This window comes from Molossus molossus, unplaced genomic scaffold (assembly GCF_014108415.1).
Source record: "Molossus molossus isolate mMolMol1 unplaced genomic scaffold, mMolMol1.p scaffold_m16_p_4, whole genome shotgun sequence".
Taxonomy (NCBI): Eukaryota; Metazoa; Chordata; class Mammalia; order Chiroptera; family Molossidae; genus Molossus; species Molossus molossus.
Genome location: NW_023425377.1, coordinates 83161483 through 83174144, shown reverse-complemented (window position 1 = coordinate 83174144; position 12662 = coordinate 83161483). Strand labels below are relative to the sequence as shown.

The 12662-nt window shown below is 38.0% G+C and overlaps 1 protein-coding gene across 1 annotated transcript in view; it reads right to left on the bottom strand.

Annotated features, from left to right (window-relative positions):
• ELP3 (elongator acetyltransferase complex subunit 3) overlaps positions 1–12662 on the bottom strand; it is a 100082-nt gene that overhangs the window by 17069 nt on the left and 70351 nt on the right. The gene's annotated exons all lie outside the window — the stretch shown is intronic.

Below are 12662 nucleotides of genomic sequence, written 5' to 3'. Positions count from 1 at the left end.
GACTCTAGTACACTGCTGGTGGAAATGCAGACTGGTGCAGCCACTAAGGAAAACATATGGTGTTTCCCAAAAAATTAAAAATGGAACTGCCATTTGACTCAGTGATTCCACTTCTAGGAATATACCCTAAGAAGCCTGAAACACCAATCAGAAAGAATATATGTACCCCCATGTTCATAGCAGCACTATTTACAATAGCTAAGATCTGGAAACAGCCCAAATGTCCATCAGTAGACGAATGGATAAAAAAGCAGTGGTACATATACACAATGGAGTACTATGCAGCTGTAAGAAAGAAAGACCTCTTACCCTCTGAGACAACATGGAGGGACCTGGAAAATATTATGCTAAGCAAAATAAGACAATCAGAGAAAGACATATACCACATGATCTCACTTATTTGTGGAATCTAATGAACAAAATAAGCTGATGAACAAAATATATCCAGAGACATGGAAGTAGGGAACAGACTGACAAACCTCAGAGAGAAGGGGGGGGGGGGGTTCAGAAAGAAGGTGTCAAAGGGGTTACACATCTGTAATAAAAAATTAATGAATTAAATACTTAAAACATGAAAAGAGATTTATGTTATTTCAACTACATGAATGCTTGTATAACTGGGGAATTCTTCATGCATATGGAAATTCAAATAAAAATGGGTTCAGTAATTCCAATTAAAAAAAAAAAAAAAAAAAAGTAAGATTACTTATGTGGCCCTGGCCGGTTTTGCTCAGTGGTTAGAGCGTCGGCCTGCAGTCAAGAGACCTGGATTCAATTCCCGCTAAGGGCAAGTATCTCGGTTGCAGTTTGTCCCCGGCCCTGGTTGGGTTGCGCGGGTGGTAACCACTCGATGTGTCCCTTTCATGTCAATATTTCTCTCTCTCTCTCTCTCTCTCTCTCTCTCCTTCCCTCACTATCTGAACAAAAAATGGAAAAATGTCCTCAGGTGAGGATTAAAAAAAAAAAGATTACTTATGTGTTTTAATAGATGAAGAAATAATAAAAGAAAATTGATCAAGTATTTATTTAGTCTGTACTGGGAATCCTGAAATATTAAAGTTTTATCTCCGGAACTCTTTCAGGGAAGAAAAATTCTGGCCTTATAACTGAGACATTTTGATTCCTGAAGCAGGAAAATGAATGAAAATCTGGAGGTACATTCCTGTTCTGTTACTTAAAAATTAAATAAAAAAATTCTTACTGAATTGTTGGGGTGGCATTGGTTTATAAAATTATATAGGTTTCAGGTGTATAACTGTATAATACATAATCTGTATATTGTATTGTGTGCTCACCACCCAAAGGCAAGTCTTCTTCCATCGCCATTTATCCTCCCGATACCCTCCTCTACCTCCCCCAGCCCCCTTTCCCTCTGGTGATCACCATACTGTTGTAGCCCCCACCCTTCTAACAGCTGTCAGTCTGTTTTCTGTATTATGAGTCTGTTTCTCTTTTGTCCATTAGATTCCACATGTAAGTGAAATCATATTTGTTTTTCTCAGACTGGCTTATTTTACTTAGCACAATACTCTCCAGGTCCATCCATGCTGTCACAAAAGGTAAGATTTCCTTCTTTTCTATGGCTGAATAGTATTCCATTGTGTAAATGCACCACAGCTTTTTTATCCACTCATCTACAGATGGGCTACTTGAGCTTCTTCCAAATCTTGGCTATTGTAAAGAACACTGCAATGAACACAGAGGTGCATTCCTGTTCTTTGATCCTACCTTTGTTAGGACTGAATTAATATCGAGTCTACATCACATTTCTAAAGCCAGACTTGAAAAGGGAAAAAAAATATGCTAATTCTATCCTTTGAAACTTAAATCTGATTTTTCTAATTATATGCAAGAAATTGATTTTTTTTTTAAGTAATCATGAATCATCATCTCAGTGAAATAGCCTGGCTGGTGTGGCTCAGTGGATTGAGTTTCATGGACTGAGAAGTCCCGGCTGAATACCCAATAGGAGACATGCAGGAGGCAGTTAATAGATGTTTCTCTCTCACATCAATGTTTCTAGCTCTCTCTCCCTTCCTGTCTCTCTAAAAATAACAGTAAAACATATTTTTTAAAAAATCAGTGAAATAAAAACATGAAAAAAACTTTTAATTACTTTTGGTTTCAATTAATCAACTAATTATTGAGTGCTTGATATATGCCTACAACATTAATTCAAGGCAAATGTATTCATTAGCTTCATTTAGTTGCTACTGAAATGAGAATATTACATCTCATTGATCTCTTAGTATGATGGCAATATTTCACATTCAACAATATATATACACTGATATGAAAGTTGGGCAAAGGTTTTTATTCTGAACATTTAAAACAGAACCAATTAACTCAATGACACTAAATCTCTGAAAGAAACATTTTTTTCTTGTGCTGTTACAAAAAAAATCTTACAAGGTTACCCACATATAATCTTAGCTCTTCAAAGTAGATGGTTATTACAAATCATTATTATAGCACATTACTACACTATTCTCCATCACCTTGGAAGATACAGAGACTATCTCAGGAGAGGTGTAAGATCCAACTTGCTATCCAGCAACCTAGAGGTTTCTCTATTTTGAAGGAATATACTAAGACAATAACAAAGTAAAATTGAACAAATAATAAAAGTAGGTAACCTACAAAGGAAGCATGGATAATCTAAACAGAAGCTACTGTGGTAACTTACAATAGGGTGATGCTGGTGGGTTAGCCTATAGCTCTTGGGTTTTCTCCTCACAGGGAGTCTGACACAGGAGGGCCCACAATCATCTAATTAAAAATGGAGAGGCTCTGTTCCTACCAGTATGGAATGCTGGCTCTGTCACAGACCTTCTCACTACTTTGCTTATGTCCCACATCATTAGTGTGTCTCTGCAGAATTTAAAGACTGTGCCATCTATAACCCAGAAGGAAGAAGGATCCCTTCTATCTATAGTCTTAAAAAACAGACTTTATAAAGGAAATGGTGGCATAGGGAACTCCAGAGATCATTCTTTCCACTAAAACATTAAGCTGGAGAAAACAATCAGAACCAACTATTTTGGTTCTGGTAAAACACTTACTGCAACCAGGGGAGTGCTTGATCTTTGGTAAGAGCAGGAGATGGGAACCATCTACCACCCCCATTTCTAGAGTGGCTGACTGGAGCCAGGGTGACAGTAAGCCCTAGTCTACAAAAATCTGGGGCTCTGTTGGCTTCCTCAGGTGTCTACTGTAAGATTTGGAGAGATATCATCCCTTCCCCCTTCCCTTTTTATTTATTTTTTGCTACTCCTCACCTGAAGATATCTTTCCATTGATTTTTAGAGAGAGTGGAAAGGAGGGAGAGAAACATGGATGCGAGAGAGATCAATTGGTTGCCTCCCGCACAACCCTGGGGGCCAGGGATCGAACCCAAGACCCTTCAGTCCATGAGCTGACACTCTAACTGCTGAGGCAAACCAGCCAGGGCCCCCCTTTCCTTTTTAAATATTCAGACATTTAAGGAAATCCCTGTCAGGCCACAGGCTGATTGCGGAGATAACAAAACAGAAACTTTAGTGGCCACATGTTACAAAGAAGACTGATTCTGTAAAAGTCACTCTGTAACAGATGACTACAGCCCTCAAGAGAATCCCTCAAGATGGGAAGAATCTTGACTTTCATAATACTCAAATGTGCAGTTCTCGAAAGAAAAATTGCAGAGCATACAGAAAACAGGAAAATAAGCTTCACGGATAAAAAGAAGTGAAGAGAAACTATGCCTGAGGAAGCCTAGACACTGGGATTTCTAGGTAAAGTCAACTGTATTAAATATGCTCAGGAGCTGAAGGAAACCACGGACAAAGAACTAAGGAAGCACAAACAACAAAAACAAAAGTCAACAGGTGGGACTACATCAAATTAAGAAGCTTCTGTAGAGCAAAAGAATCTACAAAATGTAAAGGCATCTTACAAGATGGGAGAAAATATTTACTCAGGGGTTAATATCCAAAATATGAAATATACAGATCATGTATCATAGAAATGTACACTTGAAACCTATTAACCAATGTCACCCCAATAAATTATATATATATATATATGTGTGTATATATATATATAACTCATACATCAATAACAAAAACACAATCAGATTGAAAAATGGGCAGAGGAACTGAATAGACATTTTTTCAAAAAATATATCAAAATGGCCAAAAGATATATAAAAAGGTGCTTAACATCACTAATTATCAAGGAAATGCAAACCAAAACCACAGTGAGATATCACCTCACACTTGTTTGAAAGGCCATCATCATGAAGACAAGCGATTACAAGCACTGGTGAGGATGTGAAGAAAAGGGAACCCTTGTATACTACTGGTGGGAATGTAATTTGGTGTAGCTATTATGGAGAATGGTATGGGGATTCCTCAGAAAATTAGAAACAGAACTACCACATGATCCAGCAGTTACACTTCTGGCTACATATCCAAAGGAAATGAATACAGTATACTGAAGAGATATATGTGTCCCCATTTTACTGTAGCATTACTCACAATAGCTAACATATAGAAACAACCTAAGTGTCTGTCAACAGTAAAGAAGTTGTGGTACAGCCTGGCCAGTTTGGCTAAGCGGTTAGAGCGTCCGTCGGCCTGCAGTCCAGAGAGATCCAGGTTTGGTTCCTGCTAAGGGCGCGTACCTCAGTTGCAGTTTGTCCCCGGCCCTGGTTGGGTTGTGCGGGTGGCAGCCACTCGATGTGTCCCTTTCATGTTGATGTTTCTCTCTCTCTTCCTCTCTCTCTGAACAAAAAAATGGATAAAATGTCCTCAAGTGAGGATTAATAAATAAATAAATAAAAAGAAGTTGTGGTACATACATACACAATGGAATATTACTCAGTCATGAGAAAAAAGAAAATCCTGCCATTTGCAATAACATGGATGGACCTTGAGGGCATTATGCTAAGTGATATAAATCAGAGAAAGAGAAATACTATATGATCTCAATTATATGTGGAATCTAAAAGAGCCAAACTTGTGGAATCAAAGAGTTGAATGGTGGTTACCAGGGGCTGGGGTTGGGTTGGGGGGTGGGAAGGATAAGAGAGATGCTGTTGAAGGGTAGAAACTTGCAACTTGTATGTAAATAACTCCTGAAGGTCTAATGTATGTTATAGTGATTACAGACAACAACATTGTATTAAAAAACATCAAAATTGCTAAGAGACTGATCTTAATTATAACCACCACAGGAAAAAAAAAAAATTATGTGAAGTTAGAGGTATTAGTAATACTACAATGGTAATTACATTGTAATACATTAATGCACAAATCAACATGTACACCTTAAACTTATATATTATATGAAATATACTTCAATTAAAAAAAAGAACTAAAGAAAATATCAGAACACTGTATGAACAAAGAAGGAATGTCAATAAAAAGATAAAAATCATAAAAAGAAACCAGATAGAAAAACTGGAGTTGAAAAGTACAATAGCTAATATATATATATTAGAGGGGTTCAGTGGCAGATTTAAACAAGCAGATAACAGAATCAGTGAAGTTAAGGGTAATGTAATTAAACAAATCCACTCAAAGGAGAAGAAAAAAAAGTGATGAAGAATGAAGAGAACCTAAAGGGATCCATGGAACACCATCAAACGTACCAATATACACATCATGGGAATCTCAGAGGGAGATGAGAGAGATAAAAGGTAGAAAAAACTAAAGAAATAATGACCAGAAACTTCCCAAATTTAATGAAAAACACAATTCTACATTTTCAAGAAGCTCAACAAGTTCCAAGAAGGATACACTCAAAAGAGATCCACACCAATGTACATTCTAGCCAAACTATTGAAAGCTAAAGTCAGGGAATTTTGAAAGCAGCAAGAGAGAAGGATCTGGTCACATACAAGGGATCCTCAATAAGATTAACAGCTGATTATCAGAAACCGGGGAGGTCAGAAGGCAGTGGAATGAAAGAATAAAAACCTGTCAACTAAAATTCTGTATCTGGCAAAAGTAGCTCCCAAGAATAAAGGAGAAATGACTACATTTGGAAATGACTACATTTCTACATTTCCAAATAAATCAAACCTAGTGAAGTCTGTCGCTATCAGACCTACCCTATAAGAATCTTTCATGCTGAAACAAAAAGACATTAGACAGTAACTCAGAACCTTATGAATAAATAAAGAACACTGGTAAAGATGACTACATAAGCACATATAAAAGCCAGTGTTATACTTTTGGTTTGTAACTCTTCTTTTTTTCCCCTATATAACTTAAAAGGCAAATTCATAAAACAATAATTATAAATTTATGGTAATGGACACACAGGTATAAAGATGTAATTTGTCACAATAATGTAAAAGAGAGAGATGCACAGGAGCAGAGTGTTTGCGTACTACTAGAACTAAACATATTATTCAAACTAGGTGTTTAGACATTTAAGATGTTAATTATAATCTCCAAGGTAATCACTAAAAAATAATTGGTAATCAAAAAGGGGCTGGGGTAGATATAATCACTATAAAACAAAACACATTTTAAGTAAAAAAAAGTTTACAAGAAAAAAAGATATATGTTAATAAATTTATCAGGTTTAACAAGTATAAACATATAAGTATAAACCTAACAACAGAGTCCCAAAATAAATGGACATAATTGAAGGGAGAAATAATAGTTCTATAATAAGAGTTGGAGACTTCAATACCTGTTTTCAATAATAAACAGAAAAATCAGATCAATAAGAAAAAAAGACATAAACAACACTTTAAACAAATTAAACCCAACATACATATACAGAACACATTACCCAACAACAGAAGAATACACACAGGGAACATGAAGCATTCTCCAAGTTAGATCATACATCAAGCCATAAAGCAAGTCTTAATAAAACCTAAAAGATTGAAAACATACACAGTATGAAAAAATACAAAGAAAAAGAAAATACTCAAATCAGTAAAATTAGAAATGAAAAAGGAGACATTACTAATGACCTTACAAAAATAGAAAGGATTATAACAGGATACTAAGAACAATAATATGAATGTGTATGTACCCCAATACACTGGATAACCTTGTTGAAATGGACAAATTCCTAGAAATACAAACTACAAAAACAAGAAACAGAAAGTCTATACAGTCCTATAACAAATAAGAAGCTTGAATCAGTCACCAAAACCCTCCCCCAAAAGAAAAACTTGACCCAGCTTTACTGGTGATTTCTACCAAATGCTTGGACAGTTAACGCCAATCCTTCTCAAATACTTCCAAAAAACTGAAGAGGAGGGGGACACTTCCTAACTCACCCTATGAGGCTAGCAATACCTTGATACCAAAGCCAAAGACACTACAAATAAAACTACAGACCACTATCCTTTATGAATATATACAGGAGAAAATATTTGTAATTCACAGATCTTATAAAGGTCCAGTATCCAGGAAATATAAAGAATTCCTACAATTCAACAGATCTTATAAGGATCTGAAACTATAAAAAATTCCTACAACTCAACAACAAAAAGACAAACAAATGAATTAAAAAATGAGCAAAGGCCTTGACTAGTTTGGTGCAGCAGTTAGAGCATCAGCCCGAGGACTGAAGGGTTGAGGGTTCGATTCCCAGTCAGGGGCATGTACCTGGGTTGCTGGTTCGATCCCCAGCCCTGATCTGAGTCGTGTGGGAGGCAACCAATTGATGTATCTCTCTCACATTGATGTCTTGCTCTCTCTCCCTTCTTTCCACTCTATCTAAAAATCAATGGAAAAATATCCTCAAGTGAGAATTAACAACAAAAAATGAGCAAAGGACTTGAACAGACATTTTTCTAAGATACACAAATGACAAGCACACAAAAAAATGTTCAACATCATTAGTCATTAAAGAAATGCAAGTTAAAACCCCAATAAAACATCACTTCCCACCCAACAGGATAGATATTAAAAAATAAATAAATAAATAAATAAATAAATAAATAAATAAAAATAAAAATAACAATAAAAGTGTTAGCAAAGATGTGGAGAAACTGGAACCCTTATTCAATGCTGATGGGAGTGTAAATAATGCAGCTGCTGCAAGTAACAGTTTGGCGATTCCTCAAAAAGTTAAACAGAACTACCATTGATTCAGCAACTCCATTTCTGGGTATATACACAAAGGAATTGAAAGCAGGAACTTGAATAGATATTTGTATACCAATGTCATAGGAATATTATTCACATAGCCAAAAGATAAAAAGGACCCGAATACAGGGTGGGGAAAAGGCAGGTTTACAGTGGTTCGTATGAAACATAATATAATAATAAATAGTAATACAAGAATAAACTTTGTGTTTCTTGTACTCACAGCTGTAAACCTACCTTTGCCCCACTGTGTGTGTGTGTGTGTGCGTGTGTGCGTGTACACTGAGTATTACCCACCTTAAAAAGGAAGCAAAATCTGATACATGTTATAGCATGGATGAACCTTAAAGACACTATACTAAGTGAAATGAGCCAGACACAAAAGAACACAAATTATATGAGACAGAAAGAAGATTAGGTTACCAGGGGCTGGGGAGATGAAGGAACTGGAAATTATTGCTTAATGAGTCAAGTTTCTGTTTGGGGTGATGAAAATGTTTTAGAAATAGTGATGGCTGCAGAACATTGTAAATGTAATGCCATTGAATTGTATACTTTAAAATGGTCGTAATGACAAATTTTGTGTTATATACAATTTACTACCTCTCAAAATAGAAAAAAAAAAGGGCATTAAAGTGCATTACCTATGTTCAGGTGTTTGTGGAGGAGGGGATGTGAATTTAGGGTAGGATATCTCCAGAAGAAAATCAGGTACTTTCAGTCCAAAGATGGTCTTCTATATTCCATAACTTAGAAGATATAAATGGGCAAATCACAGACCTAAAGCATCAAACATTTAGATAGGTTCCAAAGGGGAAACAGAGAGATGTTCTCATGGAAGAGAGATGGCAGACAAAAGGTCAGATGCAGGTGCTACTTAGGGGGCCTGCCAAACTGCTTAGGACAGGGTTAGGTTCCGTGTTGCCATGATTGGCCTATGAAAATCCAAAACTGGGATTAGGACAAGAACCCTTGAAGGTATGTCCTAAGACAGTCCAACCTGAAAGAAGGCCAAATGAAGTCTGCTATAGAAAAAGACTGGATGCCTGTTAATTGCAAGTTAATGAAAATGTATTCTATCACTTAGTATCCAAAAATGGCCACCAGATCCACTCTCTTTGAAAAGTGGGATTTATTTCCTCTACCTTTAAATCTGGGCTGGCCCAATGACTTCTTTAACCAACAGAATGGACAGAAGTCACACTGTGGTAGGCAGTCTCTAAGATGACCCCCAAAGTTCACTGTCTACTGGTATTAACAGTCTGTGTAGTCCCTCACTGATTTTCCTCCAGTCTAGATTATAATGACTATGGCGGCTTCCATCTCAAGGCTCTCTGACTCAATGATTATGTGGCTGGGGAAGCAAGCTGTCATGTGCTGAGCAGCCATTGTGGCACGGTGAAGAACTGGGGCCCTAAGACCTGAGAGGAACGGAAGCCTGCCAAAACCACACAGTGAACTTGGAAGTAGATTCTTCAACCCCAACTGAATCTTGGAATGATTATAGCCCTGGCTGACACCTTAACTGCAACTTTATGAGCTACTCTGAGCCAGAGGCACCCAGCCAAGCCACTTCTGGATTCCTGACCTACAGACACTGAGTGACAACTGCATGTTGTTTTCAGCCACTAAGCTTTGTGGTAACTTATTACACAGCAATAGATAACAAATATAAGGTGATCTGGGACTTCTAAGCCCAGGCCTCCCTTCCCCTTAGAACCCAGCTTCGTGCTATCAGAAGCGCAAGTCATGTGAAGAAAAACCAAGGTGCTTATGTTGCCAGTTGCAACTGAGCACCCGACACCAGCCAGAACGAAGACTCCAGCCACCCAGCCAGCTGCCAGCCAATTAAACCACTCCAATGAGGCCCTAGACATCCTGGAACAGAGATGAGCCAGCCTCTCTATACCCTGCTGAATTCTGACCCACAGAATCACTGAGAAAATAGAATGGCTTTGTTTTCAGCAGGTTTTGCAGTACGAAGTAACAGACCCCATGGGGTACAGATCTGGGGCTTCTGGACTGCAATACTGAATGTCAGAGATTCATTCATAAATGATAAATCACTGGACAACTGGATGTTTCGGGAGGCAGAGGATGGGGTTGCATAAGAAAACATGTTTCCATTGTCATAATCTAAAACCCTAAATCTACCAGATAATGTCTTGGAAATGTGAACTTTTGGTCAGAGGCAACAGTTTAAGCCAGGCTGACCAAAGAATAAGAAATCGCCTGTCATGTCCTACTGGAATTGACAATGCCTAAACGCAAAGGCTCTACGAAATCAGTATCTCGGCTGCTGCTAAGGAAGGCAGTGTCCATATTTTCCAGCATTATTTCGTTATCTGCTCACTCAAAGGGGAAGAATCTGTGAAATCCTCTAGTAGACCTAAAGGAGAAAAGCCTTATCAAACTGGATGGATTATATCAATATCAAATACTTAGAGAAAAGAACAGTACTATTACATTAGGTTACACTGAAAAGGAGTTAACACTGCAATGGACTATAAAACAAACTTTGCAACAGACAGCAGGTGATGGGCAGTGTAGGCTAGACCACTTGGAGAAGGCTTCCTTCCTCAGAAACAACCCTGTGAAGTGTCTAACTTTACAGCAGAGGCAGTCATTGATAGTAATGCCCCCAGACCTCTCGGGTACATTTTTAGGAACCCTCATGATATAACCTATTCCTCTTCCCAAGAAAAAGCATACAACCATCATGTCCAACAGCCATAAACTAAGAGGAACAAAAATGGAGAGAGGAAGTCTACAAAGGTGAGTGTGTCAACATTAACAAGGCTATCCTCTGCGACTTTAACATGCATGTTTCTGAGATACAAAAAGACTCGACAGCGTGGACCTGGGAGGAGCAATAGCACTTGCCAACTGCTGTTCCTCGCCCGCCAACAAGCCACTACCTACTTGCTTCTGCCTCGGAAACTTCACCAAATGTTCAGTTGCCCACAAGATCCAAATAGAGGAAACTCACTAGTGGCCTATTCATAATTTGAAAAATATGCATTAATTAATTCAGTTATGCGATGCCATGTGCGGAAGAGGTCTACTGCATTCGATATGCAATGTACTACAAACTGGCACCTGATTCACCCACAAATAAATAAATATCAAGTCAGGGAATAGAGAGTCCTGAGAAAAGCTATGCAGCAATGCCTTCAGGGTCCAGCTGCAATACAGACACCAATTAGCAAACACCTATCTAATTTTTTATCTAGCAAAATAGTATTCCATGTCATCACTGCTAGTCTATTAATAATAATGCTGAAATTAATAAAGTTCTTGTAAAAGTAATAGTTTACATTGTATCTATCATCTTTAAAGATACTAAACACTACCACAACAAAATCCTACTGGAACATGCACCAAAAATCAATGTGTACGAGCACTGTTAGAATACCAAATGGAAGGAATCGAGGCACATGGAGAGCCCTACGAATGTGCATTTAACTGGGGAATAATTTATTGGAAGATAAGTTATGTAAAGGGAAGGAGGAGAAACTATACAAGAAGGAACAATCCTTTCCTTCCTTTCTGAGAAGCCCAATGTTAACACGTGTGGCACAGGCTGGTCTGCACTTGGCAGGCTTTCTGTGTCCATTAGCAGGCAGACAAGGCAAAACGAGGAAATGCTTTTCTAGGCATTTTTGGTAAGGATTATGAGTCCATTACCAGACAGATCTATTACGAATGCACCCTTCTTTTCAAGTAGATTATAATGCAAATAATAAAACTGCCTTCACCTCAAATGGAGGGAGAGGCGTCGCAGCCGGGACTGCAGACAAAGTTTCTGGGGTCCAGCAAGTAAATCTCATGTATCTGTGGCTTTGTGAAACAAAGCGACAATTATTTTCTGCCCACAAACCATTTAGTTGATCAGCGGCTCTGGGGTACAAGACCGTTCATTTCAGTCCTAGAAGTCACACTGGACTCTACGGCCCAGGCACACTGCCCTTTTCCACCCGCAGGAAGTGTAGATGTGACTTAAGAGTCCTAACTGAGCATCGTGATTTAGAATGATCTCATCTCCACAGTGACTCGTTTACTCACCACCTTTTATTTAAGCTCCTTTCCTCTCCCCTCTTCTTTGCCTTTTTAATAGGTTTAAACAAAATGGCTATCAGTCTCTGACTTCAGTGATTTCTGTTATCAACCATTCAGACATTTTCCTCATTTCTCATCATCATTGTGTGATATCAAGCTTGTACAATTCTTGGCCAATGGCCATATTAATTTTCTACTTGAAAGAACACAAATAGAATACTGCTTATGACGAAGGTAGGAGGGGAGCTTGGGGAATAGCTGTTCGTCTTGATGCATAGCAATTAGCTTTGCAAACAGAAACAGTAACATGACTGGATCCGATACCTAGCCAAAACTGCCAAAAGGGAGAAAAAAATCATTCTGTTGGGGGCACTGAATGGCTTTTTAAATAGTGGCTACTGACAGTTATATTTGCCTTTTTTGGAAATGGTATAAGCAGTGTGACATCAGAAATCTTGTTTCCATGGTGATTCTTAGTGATGGCATTTCACCATAAGAGAGGAA